This window comes from Podarcis tiliguerta (genome assembly GCF_965153285.1).
Source record: "Podarcis tiliguerta genome assembly, chromosome: 5".
NCBI lineage: Eukaryota > Metazoa > Chordata > Lepidosauria > Squamata > Lacertidae > Podarcis > Podarcis tiliguerta.
Genome location: NC_139538.1, coordinates 87,676,591 through 87,692,371, shown reverse-complemented (window position 1 = coordinate 87,692,371; position 15,781 = coordinate 87,676,591). Strand labels below are relative to the sequence as shown.

Sequence of the window (15,781 nt, the reverse complement as noted above, 5' to 3'; positions counted from 1 at the left end):
GCAAAATGAACAACGGAAGGAGAAGAAGTCACTGATTTAAGGTAGTTTAAATGAATATTTTGAAATGTAAATTGGGAAATTTAATTTAAAATTAATAAATATTATTAATACACAAACACACACATATAATTTTGAACAGTGGCTTATAGGGCTTTCACCATAGAGGTGCCAAAGTACGGCTAAGCAACAACCAAGCTGTGCCTAACCCCAAGGTTGTTGTTTTTTAATAATAATTTTTATTAATATTAACATATAAATTATAATACGTACCACAAAACGTTATCACTTATACAATCTTTTTGGACTTCCCTCAGCACCTCTGATGATCCACCGTTTTAACCACTTCTTATGCATTTCTTAAATTTACATTACCTTTAAATGCCTTAACTAATCATCCTCCCCCTTATCCATTTTTGCAATAATTCCAATAATACTCCTCACAAAACTTCTTGCAAACCTACAAACGGCGTCTGATCTTCACAAATACTTTTCAAATAATCCGTAAATTTACTCCAGTCTTCAGTGAATTTCTGGTCCCGCCGATTTCGAACCCTTCCTGTTAGTTTATCCAGCTCTGCATAGTCCATTAGTTTCATCCTCCATTCTTCTTTTGTCGGTAATTCTTCTTGTTTCCATTTTTGGGCCAATAATATTCTTGCTGCCGTTGTTGCATATAAAAAGAGCTTACATTCCTTTCTGTTTATATCACTCCCTACAATGCCCAGTAAAAATGCTTCTGGTTTCTTTATAAATGTATATTTCAACATTTTTTTCATCTCGTTATATATCATCTCCCAGAAGCTTTTCACCTTTTTACATTCCCACCACATGTGATAAAATGGTAACCCCAAGGTTTCTTTCTGTCCCCAACCTCAGAATGAGCAGTGAAGAGGCACCGTCGGGGGACCCCCAGGAGGAGCCAGCTGCGGACGTTGCAGCCGCAGAGGTTCCAGAGGTGGAGGTTCCAGATGTGGAGATTCCAGCTGTGGAGATTCCAGCTGTGGAGATTCCAGCTGTGGAGGTTGCAAAGGTGCCCATCGAGGAACATGCCGTTCATATCCCGACACCACTGCCACCACCTTCCCCCAGTGGAGAGCGAGAAAGGGGCCCCAGCCAGCGCACAGGCTGGCTCCTAGACATGCTGGATGACGTCCGCTATCTCATCTCCTGCACCAACTGGTACTAGCAGCTCTCTGTGGCTTCTGCCAACACGAGCCGGCACAACTGACAGGCCTCGGCTCACCCTCTCAACAGGGCAGCGGCACCCACCTTGAGGAAAAGCGCCTGCAAGATCTGTGATTAAAGGTCTGGGGTGGGGCAAGAAATCTTTTTGGACATTCTTTCTGTGGGAAACTCGTTTGTCCTCTTGAATTGCCTTGTGGCCACCTGGTGCAATTCTAATAATGTTCCCTCCGCTTCCTGTGTAAACTGCTGTAAAGCTTTGGGCAACATCCTGATTCTAGCCCGGCTAATTCTGTGCTGTAATCCGCAAGAACCGCTCTGTTAGGGGCAAAACCTGCTGCTGGGATTGAGAAAGCTGCCTCTGATTGGTTGACAAGGCTGCTGGGATTGACAAAGCTGCCTCTGATTGGTTGACAAGGCATTCTTTGATTGACAAGGCATCTGACCCTCCCCTTCACTCATAGCTCACCCATTAACCAATTAAACAACGCATAGCCAAACCAATCAACCCACTTGAAGTATTACTGTTAATCCCTTTTCCTTAGGGTGTCCCTATTTTCAATGGAGAAATGTTGGGGGGTATGGAGTTCTCCGACTCCCGAGCCGTCTGAAGGCAATCCTGTACTGTGAAGGGTGTTTTTTTTTAAACGTCTAGTGTTTTATTATGTTTTTATACATGTTGGATGCCGCTCAGAGTGGCTGGGGCAACCCAGTCAGTTGTGTGGGGTATAAAGAATAAAATTATCATTATGGAATGGGGCGTCCCTCTTTTCATCAGAGAAATGTTGGGGGGCATGCTTGGTATATTTCAAAAAGGAAAGGGTATGAAAAGCTCTGGATTGGGAGAAGGTAACGTGTGGGAACGCACTGAACTGATTTGGAGGAGAAGGGCAAGAAGAGCTTGCTATCCACATTACACAACAATCCAGAGGAGATCTGGACGTCTGGGTGACCTTGGGCCACAAGCCCAATCTCATCTACCCCATCAATGTTATTGTTCCTCCTAACCGTGAACTCAAGATGATGGGTGCACCTCAATTGCAGCCAAAGGAGGGTACTGAGAAATATTACTATGCTTGGAGGAACTTGTGTTTCGTGTGTGTGTGTGTGTGTGTAATGCACTTGGAGGGAAGAGCTGGCTGGAACTCTAAACAGAAGCAGCAGAACACACTGCAACATTTGGTTGCAGGTCCCATTTGTGACATACCACAGATGAAGTCCCTACTTTGAAGCATTTACCATATAGAAATCCTCCTCCTCCTTTTGGGCTGACCAGTGTAAAAGCATGAGACAAAAGGAGCTGGAAGGAAAGAGGAAGCTTTGCACAATCTGGAAAAGAGTGAAAGAAGGAAAGAGTGGTAAAGGAATAAAAGATAACAAAAAACATGAGAATAGGTGGGGGGGGGGGGGAGAGAGAAGAAGAAAAGCCAAATCAAGAGGGAAAAGAGAGAGAGAGAAATTGGGCGGCCTGAGCCAACCAGCTTCGATCGGTTCAAACTAGCCTAAAGTGGTTCAAATTGGCCCAAACCGGTTCCAACCGGCTTGTACCGGTTAAAACTGGCCTAAACCGGTTCAAACTGACATAAACCGGTTCCAACTGGTCTGGACCGGGTCCAACCGGCTTAAATCAGTGCAAACTGGTCTAGTGCGGTTCCAACTGATCTGGACTGGTCCCAACCAGCTTTGACCGGTTCAAACTGGCTTCAACCGGTTCAAACTGGCTTTGATTGGTTCAAACTAGCCTAAACAGGTTCAAACTGGTCTAAAGCTGTTCAAACTGGCCTAAACCAGTTCCAACCGGTCTCAACCGGTTCCAACCGGCTTTGACCGGTTTAAACTGGCCTAAAGCGGTTCCAACCGGCATTGAATGGATCAAACTGGCCTAAACTGGTTGAAACTGGCTTTGACCAGGTCAAACTAGCCTAAACCGGTTCAAACTGGCTTTGACCAGGTCAAACTAGTCTAAACCGGTTCAAACTGGCCTAAAGCGGTTCCAACTGGTTTGGACCAGGTACAACCAGCTTGGACCAGTGAAAATTGGTCTGGACCCTTTTCAACAGATCTGCACCGGTCCCAACCAGCTTGGACCGGTTCAAACTAGCCTAAACCGATTCAAACTGGCCTAAACCGGTTCCAACCGGTCTCAGTCGGTTCCAACCGGCTTGGACCAGTTCAAACTGCCCTAAACCGGTTCCAACGGGGTTGGACAGGTTCAGACTGGCCTAAACCGGTTCAAACCGGTCTGAACCGTTTCCAACCGGTTCAAACTGGCTTCGACCCATTCCAACCGGCTTGGACCAGTGCAAACTGGTCTGGACCAGTTCCAACTGATCTGGACCGGTCCCAACCGGCTTGGACCAGTGCAAACTGGCTTAAACTGGTTGCAACTGGTATGAACCAGTTCCAACCGGCTTGGAACAGTTGAAACTGGCTTAAACTGGTTTCAACTGGTATGCACCAGTTCCAACTGGCTTCGAAGGGTTCAAACGGGCCTAAACCGGTTCCAACCGGCTTTGACCGGTTTAAACTGGCCTAAACCGGTTCCAACCGGCTTGGACCGGTTTAAACTGGCCTAAACCGGTTCAAACTAGCCTAAACCGGTTCAAACTAGCCTAAACCGGTTCAAACCGGTCTGAACTGTTTCCAACCGGCTTTGACCGGTTCAAACTGGTCTGGACCAGTTCCAACTGATCTGGACTGGTCCCAAGCAGCTTTGACCGGTTCAAACTAACCTAAACCGGTTCAAACCGGCTTCAACCACTTCCAACTGGCTTTGACCGGTTTAAGCTGACCTAAACCGGTTCCAACCAGCTTGGACCGGTTTAAACTGGCCTCAACCGGTTCAAACCAGTCTGAACTGGATCCAACCGGCTTGGACCGGTTCAAACTGGCCTAAACCGATTCAAACTAGCCAAAACCGGTTCAAACCGGTCTGAACCATTTCCAACCGGCTTTGACCGGTTCAAACTGGCCTATACCGGTTCCAACCGGCTTGGACCGGTTTAAACTGGCCTAAACCGGTTCCAACCAGTCTGAACCGGATCCAACCGGCTTGGACCGGTTCAAACTGGCGTAAACCAGTTCAAACTAGCCAAAACTGGTTCAAACTGGTCTGAACCGGTTCCAACCGGATTGAATCGGTTCAAACTGGCCTAAACCGGTTCCAACCGGTCTGGACCGGATCAAACTGGCCTAAACTGGTTCCAACCATTCTGGACGGGTTCCAACCAGCTATGACTGTTTCAAACTAGCCTAAACCGGTTCAAACTGGCCTAAACCGGCTCAAACTGGCCTAAACCGGCTCAGACTGGCTTCACCCGGTTCAAACTGGCTTTTACCGGTTCAAACTAGCCTAAAGCAGTTCAAAATGACCTAAACCGGTTCCAACTGGTCTGGACCAGGTCCAACCGGCTTAGACCAGTTCAAACTGGTCTGGTGCAGTTCCAACTGATCTGGACTGGTCCCAAGCAGCTTTGACTGGTTCAAACTAACCCAAACTGGTTCAAACCTGCTTCAACCGGTTCCAACTGGCTTTGACCGGTTTAAACTGGCCTGGACCCTTTCCAACAGATCTGGACCGGTCCCAAGCAGCTTTGACCGGTTCAAACTAGCCTAAACCGGTTCAAACTAGCCTAAACCGGTTCAAACCGGTCTGAACCTTTTCCAACCGGCTTTGACCGGTTCAAACTGGCCTAAACCAGTTCCAACTGATCTGGAGTGGTCCCAAGCAGCTTTGACCGGTTCAAACTAACCTAAACCGGTTCAAACCGGCTTCAACCGGTTCCAACTGGCTTTGACCGGTTTAAACTGGCCTAAACCGGTTCCAACCAGCTTGGACCGTTTTAAACTGTCCTAAACCGGTTCCAACCAGTCTGAACCGGATACAACCGGCTTGGACCGAAACTGGTTCAAACTGGTCTGAACCGGTTCCAACCGGCTTGAATCGGTTCAAACTGGCCTAAACCGGTTCCAACCGGCTTGGACCGGTTTAAACTGGCCTAAACCGGTTCAAACTAGCCTAAACCGGTTCAAACCGGTCTGAACTGTTTCCAACCGGCTTTGACCGGTTCAAACTGGTCTGGACCAGTTCCAACTGATCTGGACTGGTCCCAAGCAGCCTTGACCGGTTCAAACTAACCTAAACCGGTTCAAACCGGCTTCAACCACTTCCAACTGGCTTTGACCGGTTTAAGCTGACCTAAACCGGTTCCAACCAGCTTGGACCGGTTTAAACTGGCCTAAACCGGTTCAAACCAGTCTGAACTGGATCCAACCGGCTTGGACCGATTCAAACTGGCCTAAACCGATTCAAACTAGCCAAAACCGGTTCAAACCGGTCTGAACCGTTTCCAACCGGCTTTGACCGGTTCAAACTGGCCTATACCAGTTCCAACCGGCTTGGACCGGTTTAAACTGGCCTAAACCGGTTCCAACCAGTCTGAACCGGATCCAACCGGCTTGGACCGGTTCAAACTGGCCTAAACCAGTTCAAACTAGCCAAAACTGGTTCAAACTGGTCTGAACCGGTTCCAACCGGATTGAATCGGTTCAAACTGGCCTAAACCGGTTCCAACCGGTCTGGACCGGATCAAACTGGCCTAAACTGGTTCCAACCATTCTGGACGGGTTCCAACCAGCTATGACCGTTTCAAACTAGCCTAAACCGGTTCAAACTGGCCTAAACCGGCTCAAACTGGCCTAAACCGGCTCAGACTGGCTTCACCCGGTTCAAACTGGCTTTTACCGGTTCAAACTAGCCTAAAGCAGTTCAAAATGACCTAAACCGGTTCCAACTGGTCTGGACCAGGTCCAACCGGCTTAGACCAGTTCAAACTGGTCTGGTGCAGTTCCAACTGATCTGGACTGGTCCCAAGCAGCTTTGACTGGTTCAAACTAACCCAAACTGGTTCAAACCTGCTTCAACCGGTTCCAACTGGCTTTGACCGGTTTAAACTGGCCTGGACCCTTTCCAACAGATCTGGACCGGTCCCAAGCAGCTTTGACCGGTTCAAACTAGCCTAAACCGGTTCAAACTTGCCTAAAACGGTTCCAAGTGGTCTGGACCGGCTCCAACCGGCTTCATCCGGTTCCAAACAGCATTGACCGGTTCCAACCGTTCTGGATGGGTTAAAACCAGCTTGGACCGGTTCAAACTAGCCTAAACCGGTTCAAACTGGCCAAACGGGTTCAAACCAGCTTTGACCAGTTCAAACTGGCCTAAACCGGTTCAAACTAGCCAAAACTGGTTCAAACCAGTCTGAACCGGTTCCAACCGGCTTGAATCGGTTCAAACTGGCCTAAACCGGTTCTAACCAATCTGAACCGGTTCCAACTGGCTTGCACCGGTTCAAACTGGCCTAAACCAGTTCCAACCGGCTTGGACCAGTTCAAACTGGACTAAACCGGTTCAAACTAGCCAAAACTGGTTAAAACCGGTCTGAACCGGTTAAAACCGGTCTGAACCGGTTCCAACCGGCTTGAATCGGTTCAAACTGGCTAAACTGGTTCCAACCGGTCTGGACCGGATCAAACTCGCCTCAAACTGTTCAAACTGGTCTGGACCGGTTCCAACCGGCTTGGACCAGTTCAAACTGCCCTAAACCGGTTCCAACCAGCTTCGACAGGTTCAAACTAGCCTAAACCAGTTCAAACTGGCTTAAAGCAGACCAAATTGGCATAAACCGGTTCCAACGGGCTTGGACAGGTTCAAACTGGCCTAAACCGGTTCAAACCGGTCTGAACCGTTTCCAACCGGTTCAAACTGGCCTAAACCGGTTCAAACTGGCTTCGACCAGTTCCAACTGATCTGGACCGGTCCCAACCGGCTTGGACCAGCGCAAACTGGCTTAAACTGGTTGCAACTGGTATGAACCAGTTCCAACCGGCTTGGAACAGTTGAAACTGGCTTAAACTGGTTTCAACTGGTATGCACCAGTTCCAACTGGCTTTGAATGGTTCAAACGGGCCTAAACCGGTTCCAACCGGCTTTGACCAGTTTAAACTGGCCTATACCGGTTCCAACCGGCTTGGACCGGTTTAAACTGGCCTAAACCGGTTCAAACTGGCCTAAACCGGTTCAAACCGGTCTGAACCGTTTCCAATCGGTTCAAACTGGCCTAAACCGGTTCAAACTGGCTTTGACCAGTTCCAACTGATCTGGACCGGTCCCAACCGGCTTGGACCAGTGCAAACTGGCTTAAACTGGTTGCAACTGGTATGAACCAGTTCCAACCGGCTTGGAACAGTTGAAACTGGCTTAAACTGGTTTCAACTGGTATGCACCAGTTCCAACTGGCTTGGAACGGTTCAAACAGGCCTAAACCGGTTCCAACCGGCTTTGACCAGTTTAAACTGGCCTATACCGGTTCCAACCAGCTTGGACCGTTTTAAACTGTTCTAAACCGGTTCCAACCAGTCTGAACCGGATACAACTGGCTTGGACCGAAACTGGTTCAAACTGGTCTGAACCGGTTCCAACCGGCTTGAATCGGTTCAAACTGGCCTAAACCAGTTCAAACTGGTCTGGACCGGATCAAACTGGCCTGGAACTGTTCAAACTGGTCTGGACCGGTTCCAACCGGATTTGACCAGTTCAAAGTGGCCTAAACCGGTTCCAACCAGCTTCAGCCCATTCTAACCGGCTTCGTCCAGTTCCAAACGCCATGGACCGGTTTCAGTTATGTTAGAATTTGTGGCAGTAAACGTAAAGCAAGGCATGAGCCGGCACATATACAAGAATGAATGACACATTACTAGAAGCGGGTCACAGCTCAAAGCAGAATGCCAAAAAATCACATGTCTATTACAATTTTTGTATGCCACAACTGCTGCTCCTATTTTGTTAGCTAAAAAGTGGAAAACCCTAGAATTACCAAAGATAGAAGAATGTCAGATGAAGATGATGGATTTTTCGGAACTACACGACCTAACCGGAAGAGTCCGTGACCAGAAGGAGGAGGAGTATCAGAAAGAGTGGATTAAATTTAATGATTACTTAGTTAAATATGTTAAGTTAAATGAACTGAAAACAGCTTGCAGATACTTAATTGGCTTAGGATTTTATTTATGTTAAGTGATGAATTAATATGTTTAATTTCATAATGTGAAGATCTAAGGATGTTAATGTTTAAGTAAAATTGTATAAGAACTGTGATTTGGAAAACCATTAAAAGGATATGCAATGAAATTCAACCAAAGGAAAGTGAGGAAGTCACTTAACAATGTTAATAAGAGTAATTTTCAATAAGGCTATGATTTATGTTTGTTTGTCATATGTGTTTGTTTGTTTATAATGTTGTGAAAACCAATAAAAAAAAATGGGGGGGGGGGCCCACATGTCTATTACAAGCTGCAACATCAGCGCAGGCTTTTGTTCCCTAAAGTGGACTGTGCAAATAAGATGGCGGGTCATCAGCAAGTTGTGACATGCTAGAAAGACAGAACATAAATGCTCTCCGAACTGGCAGAGACATTAATGTCTCAACCCTAACCCTCTACCCAAGGGACGATCTCCATTAAAGTTTGCACAAACTGGTAACTTACTTGAAGCCTTAAGCTGATTTTCAGGGCAGAAAATGCAGTAGTATAATGCTCCGCACGGAACTCAGTCGAAGGCGGGTATTATGCGACCCTTTTTGGCCTTTTGTAGGCCACAATCGCGGGAGATGTGCATTTTTAAAAAATGGATTTACCGTATTTTTTGCTCTATAAGACTCACTTTTTCCCTCCTAAAAAGTAAGGGGAAATGTGTGTGCGTCTTATGGAGCGAATGCAGGCTGCGCAGCTATCCCAGAAGCCAGAACAGCAAGAGGGATTGCTGCTTTCACTCTTGCTGTTCTGGCTTCTGAGATTCAGAATATTTTTTTTCTTGTTTTCTTCCTCCAAAAACTAGGTGCGTCTTGTGGTCTGGTGCATCTTATAGAGCGAAAAATACGGTACTTTTCTCAGCACTCGGGGAGATGCATGGCAAACAGGAGCTTGACCAGTCTTTGCGTAACTTTCCCCACACTTTTCCAACAGAGCACTGGTCCGTAGTGGTTTCCATGAAGGGCCTGTCACCCAAAGGGTCAGGCAGGCAATTCGGGTATGAGGGGAATGAAGAGAGATCACACTCCCTGGGTTCATCGTTTCAACTTTTGATATCACTCTTTTTCCTTGCCATTTGAGAACTCTGCCCCAGCCAGGTGCTTCCATTCTGGAATATGGAGAATGAAATGCTTGACAGCTGCCTAGCTACCGATGCAACAATGGGTACCCAAGCCAGTTCCCCAGTGAGAATGTATTGTGTGGTTACTAGGCAACCAGGAGATGCTCGCTTTCCCACCCCCAATGAGAAATAGGCAAAAGTAGCTAGAGAGGCCAAATTTCAATAACCTAGAGTGATGCCTTCTCCAAGCTGTAGTCTAAAACATATGGAGGGCACCAGGTTGTGTGAAGGATGTGCTGACAAGCTAGCTGAGATAAATCTCCGGGCAAACAGCCATCTCTGTACAAAAGATTTACTGCAAAGCTTCAAAGTAATTCCAAGAGTTCAAGGACACCCTCCATCTCTATGAGTCAGTTGAAACGACTGGCGATTTTTTTCTCCGACCCCAGCAGACCCATTTCCGGAGACCGCCCCTCCTCCTTCCTCTGCTCCGTGAGTGGCTGGTCCCTGGCACTGGCTCACCCCTCCCAGTTTCATAGTCTCCTGACGTTTCCTTTTCTTCCTCCTCTGACGAGGAGGAGTAACTGCTGATTACCGACGTAGGCTCTCTGTAAGAGCCTCTCTTCTCCCCACTCACCTCCCTCTCAGCCTCCAATTCCCTGACATCCACCCCCTCCCCAAAGGCCCCCTCCCACTCGGGAGAATCGACCGTTCCCGATTCTCTTTTTTTTAAATTTATAATATTTTTATTAAGGTTTTCACATAAAAGAGGGGGGGGGAAAGAAAGATACAAAAATAAAAACAAATAAAAAGAATTCAATTTTCATAATATTTCTTGCATTTGCTTATTTCCCGGACCTCCCCACACCTCCCCTCTCTGTATTCCAGTTCAGTTATTTAATCAGCAAATCCCTTCCCTCTACCTTATCCTTATCTTAATCTTAGTATATTATACCTTTAGTTTTGTCATCTATTAACCTTCCATTTTTCCATATTCCTTCACCACATTGTTACTAATAACCCTTTAACCTCAATCCAACATCATTCTAACATTCATTAATTTTATAGTATTTCTGTAAATAGTCTTTAAATTTCTTCCAATCTTCCTCCACCAACTCTTCTCCCTGGTTTCGGATTCTGCCGGTCATTTCCGCCAATTCCATATAGTCAATCACCTTCATCTGCCATTCTTCCAAAGTGGGTAGTTCTTGTGTCTTCCAATACTTCGCGATGAGTATTCTGGCTGCTGTTGTAGCATACATAAAGAAAGTTCTGTCCATCCTTAACACCAATTGGCCAACCATGCCCAAGAGAAAGGCCTCTGGTTTCTTCGGGAAGGTATATTTAAATACCTTTTTCATTTCATTATAGATCATCTCCCAGAATGCCTTAATCCTTGGGCACGTCCACCAAAGGTGAAAGAATGTACCTTCAGTTTCTTTACATTTCCAACATTTATTATCAGGCAAATGATAGATTTTTGCAAGCTTGACTGGTGTCATGTACCACCTGTATATCATTTTCATAATATTCTCTCTTAAGGCATTACATGCCGTAAACTTCATACCTGTGGTCCACAACTGTTCCCAGTCAGCCATCATAATGTTATGTCCAACATCTTGTGCCCATTTAATCATAGCAGATTTTACCATTTCGTCCTGAGTATTCCATTTCAACAGCAAGTTATACATTTTTGACAAGATCTTAGTTTTGGGTTCTAGCAATTCCGTTTCCAATTTTGATTTTTCCACCTGGAAGCCGATTTTTTAATCCAATTTATATGCCTCCATTATCTGATAATAATGAAGCCAATCTCGCACTTTGTTTTTTAATTTCTCAAAACTCTGCAATTTCAATCTATTTCCCTCGTTCCAAAATCTCCCAATATTTCGGCCATTTGGCCTCCATATTGAGCTTTTTCACAGCCTTTGCTTCCATCGGTGACAACCACCTTGGGGTTTTATTTTCAAGTAGGTCTTTATACCTTATCCAGACATTAAACAATGCTTTCCTGACAATATGATTTTTAAACATTCTATGCACTTTAACCTTTTCATACCATAAGTATGCATGCCATCCAAAAGCATTATTGAAGCCTTCTAAGTCCAAAATGTCTGTATTTTCAAGAAGCAGCCATTCTTTCAACCAGCAAAAAGCTGCTGATTCATAGTAAAGTTTAAGGTCCCGATTCTCCCTTCTCTGGAGTGGTGGGGGTGAAACCTGGAAAACTTCCCTCCTCCTCATCTGTATCTTCAAAAACCTTCCTACAATCCTCCCGCACACCCGCCGTTCCCCGCCGTTCCAAAAAGACGTCTTCCTCTTCTTCTTCCTCCTCGTCAGATGATGGGAAACCCTTGAATTCCTCTTCATCGTCCGTCGGCCCGAACACCTGTTGAAAAAATCTACCCCGGGGTTTGGGTTTGTCAGGGAAGAAATTGTGGAACTCCTCCACCAGATACGCGTCAGTGACACAACTCTCCGGGACCCAGGTGTTCTCAGAACTAGGGGCCCCTTCCCACGCCACCAGATATTCTAACTGTTCCCCATTCCAGCAAGAATCCAGTATTTCCGTCACCTCGTTGGACTGCTCTCTTTCCTCCACTTCAGGTGGTGGGAGTTCCCCTTCCCCACTACCCTGCCTCATTCCCCCTTCCCTGTAGGGCGACAGCAGTGACCTGTGAAATGCGGGATGTATCTTCATGCTCTCAGGCAACCTTAATTTAAACGCCATCGGATTGAGCTGCTGGATCACCTCAAAAGGCCCCACCCTCCTGGGTTTGAGCTTCTTGCACCCTCCTTTCCGGGGCAGCCCTTGCGTGGAAAACCATACCTTGTCCCCAACCCGGATGACCTCCCCTGGCTGCTGATGCTTGTTGGCCTGCCTCTTGTAGACCTCCTTAGCCCTTTCCAAGTTCAACTGAAGCTGTAGGTGAATCGCCTACATTTCCTCCACAAACTGTTCTGCAGCAGGCACACTCCACGACTCCTCCCCCCTTCCCGGAAAAGCCCTGGGGTGAAGCCCGTGACTGGCAAAGAACGGAGTCTAGATCAATTTCAACCTGCTTGGACTGGTTCAGACTGTCTGAACCGGTTCCAACTAGTATAGACTGCTTCCAACCTGCTTGGACTGCCCAAACCAGCTTTGACCGGTTCAAACTGGTCTGGTTCGAACTGGTTCAAACGGTCTGGACCAGTTCCAACTGCCTTCATCCGGTTTAAACCGGTCTGAACTGGTACCAACCAGATTGAACCTGTTCAAACCAGTCTAGACCAGTTCCAACCATCTTGGACCGGTTCAAACTGGCTTCAACCAGTTCAAACCAGTCTGAACCAGTTCCAACCAGTCTAGATGGCTTCCAACCAGCTTGGACTGGTCTAAACCGATCTAAACCAGTTCAAACCGGCTTCAACAGGTTCAATCCAGTTCAAAATGGCTTCAACCGGTTCAAACCGGTCTAGACTGGTTCCAACTGGTGTAGACCGGTTCCAACCAGCTTGGACCGGTTCAAACCGGCTTTGACCGGTTGAATCCGGGTTCGACTGGTTCAAACCGGTCTAGACCAGTTCCAACTAGTCTGGACTGGTTCCAACCTGCTTGGACCGCCCAAACCAGCTTCAACTGGTTCAAACCAGCTTGGACTGGTTCAAACCGGTCTGGACTGGTTCCAACTGCCTTCGACCGGTTCAAACCGGTCTGAACCAGTTCTAACCAATCTAGACTGGTTTCAACCAGCTTGGACCAGTTCAAACCGGCTTAAACCAGTTCCAACCAGTCTAGACTGGTTCCAACCAGCTTGGACCGGTTCAAACTGGCTACAACCGGTTAAAACCAGTCTGGACCGGTACCAACAAGCTTGACCCAGTTCAAACCGGTCTAGATCGGTTCCAACCAGCTTGGACTGGTTCCAATCGGTCTAAACTGGTTCCAACTGGCTTGGACTGGTTCAAACAGGCTTCGACTGGTTGGATCCGGGTTTGACCGGTTCAAACTGGTCTGGACCGGTTCCAAATAGTCTAGACCAGTTCCAACTACTCAAGGCCAGTTCCAACCTGCTTGCACCGGTTCAGACCGTCTGGACCAGTTCCAACTAGTCTAGACTGGTTCCAACCTGCTTGGACTGCCCAAACCCGCTTTGACCGGTTCAAATCGGATTGGACTGGTTCAAACCGGTCTGGACCGTTTCCAAATGCCTTTGACCGGTCTAAACCACTTCTAATAGGTCTAGACTGTTCCAATCAGTTCAGACCGGTTCAAACCAGCTTCAAACAGTTCCAACTGGTCTAGACCGGTTCAAACCAGCTTGGACCGGTTCAAAGTGGCTTCAACTGGTTCAAACCGGTCTGGACTGGTTCCAACCAGCTTGAACCAGTTCCAACCAGTCTAGACGGCTTCCAAACAGCTTGGACCGGACTAAACCGGTTCAAACTGACTTCAAATGGTTCAAACTGGTTCAAAACGGCTTCAACCAGTTGAAACCGGTCTACACTGATTCCAACCGGTGTAGACCGGTTCCAACCAGCTTGGACCGGTTCAAACCGGCTTCGACCGGTTGAATCTGGGTTCGACCGGTTAAAACCAGTCTAGACCAGTTCCAACTAGTCTAGAACAGATCCAACCTGTTTGGAACGGTTGAAAAGAGCTTGGACAGGTTCCAAACAGCTTGGACTTTTTTCAAAAAAAACTTTTTCTACCGGTTAAGTTGTCGAGAGGTGATTTCTTTTCCTGTAATAAAAAGCCTTCTGTTTTGATCACCAAACCATTCAGGGGAGCATTTGCAACCATTTGGCACCATTTTTGAGTGAATTGCCGAAAGTCAGACTTTTGATGAAATTGTGACCCCGGGGCTTTGGGATTTTTTCAAAAAAATCTTTTTCTGCCAGTTAAGTTGTCGAGGGCTGATTAATTTTCCTGTAATAAAAAGCCCTCTGTTGTGAACGCGAAATGTTTCAGGGGAGCATTTGCGACCATTTGGCACCATTTTTGAGTGAATTGCTGAAAGTCAGATTTTTCATGAAATTGTGACCCCGGGGCTTAGGGATTTTTTCAAAAAAATCTTTCTCTGCCGCTTAAGTTGTTGAGGGCTGATTTCTTTTCCAGTGATAAAAAGCCTTCTGTTTCGACCTCCAAACCTCTCAGGGGAGCATTTGCAACCGTTTGGCACCATTTGTGAGTGAATTTCTGAAAGTCAGATTAGGGATTTTTTTCAAAAAAATCTTTTTCTGCCGGTTAAGTTGTCGAGGGCTGATTTCTTTTCCTGTAATAAAAAGCCTTCTGTTTCGACCGCCAAACCTTTCAGGGGAGCATTTGCAACCGTTTGGCACCATTTGTGAGTGAATTTCCGAAAGTCAGATTTTTGATGAAATTGTGACCCCGAGGCTTAGGGATTTTTTCAAAAAATTCTTTTTCTGCCGGTGATGTTGTTGAGGGCTGATTTCTCTTCCTGTGATAAAAAGCCTTCTGTTTCGACCGCCAAACCTTTCAGGGGAGCATTTGCAACCGTTTGGCACCATTTTTGAGTGAATTTCCGAAAGTCAGATTTTTGATGAAGTTGTGATCCCGGGGCTTAGGGATTTTTTCAAAAAAAATTTTTTCTGCCGGTGATAATGTTGAGGGCTGATTTCTTTTCCTTTGATAAAAGGCCTTCTGTTTCGACGTCCAAACCTCTCAGGGGACCATTAGTAACCATTTGGCACCATTTTTGAGTGAATTTCCGAAAGTCAGATTTTTGATGAAATTGTCACCCCGGGGCTTAGGGATTTTTTCAACAACATCTTTTTGTGCCGGTGATGTTGTTGAGGGCTGATTTCTTTTCCTGTGATAAAAAGCCCTCTGTTGTGAACGCGAAATGTTTCAGGGGAGCATTTGCGACCATTTGGCACCATTTTTGAGTGAATTGCTGAAAGTCAGATTTTTCATGAAATTGTGACCCCGGGGCTTAGGGATTTTTTCAAAAAAATCTTTCTCTGCCGCTTAAGTTGTTGAGGGCTGATTTCTTTTCCAGTGATAAAAAGCCTTCTGTTTCGACCTCCAAACCTCTCAGGGGAGCATTTGCAACCGTTTGGCACCATTTGTGAGTGAATTTCTGAAAGTCAGATTAGGGATTTTTTTCAAAAAAATCTTTTTCTGCCGGTTAAGTTGTCGAGGGCTGATTTCTTTTCCTGTAATAAAAAGCCTTCTCTTTCGACCGCCAAACTTTTCAGGGGAGCATTTGCAACCGTTTGGCACCATGTTTGAGTGAATTGCTGAAAGTCAGATTTTTGATGAAATTGTGACCCCGGGTCTTAGGGATTTTTTCAAAAAAATCATTTTCTGCCGGTTAAGTTGTTGAGGGCTGATTTCTTTTCCTGTGATAAAAAACCTTCTGTGTCGACCGCCAAACGTGTCAGGGGAGCATTTGCAACCGTTTGGCACCATGTTTGAGTGAATTGCTGAAAGTCAGATTTTTGATGAAA

General features: G+C 46.4%; 1 long non-coding RNA gene across 1 annotated transcript in view; it reads left to right on the top strand.

Moving 5' to 3' along the window:
* LOC310677513 overlaps positions 1–15,781 on the top strand; it is a 574,807-nt gene that overhangs the window by 104,592 nt on the left and 454,434 nt on the right. Inside the window, exon 3 of the long non-coding RNA XR_014511205.1 lies at positions 877–1,509. This is a non-coding gene — a long non-coding RNA (uncharacterized lncRNA). The remainder of the gene's footprint in view (positions 1–876; positions 1,510–15,781) is intronic.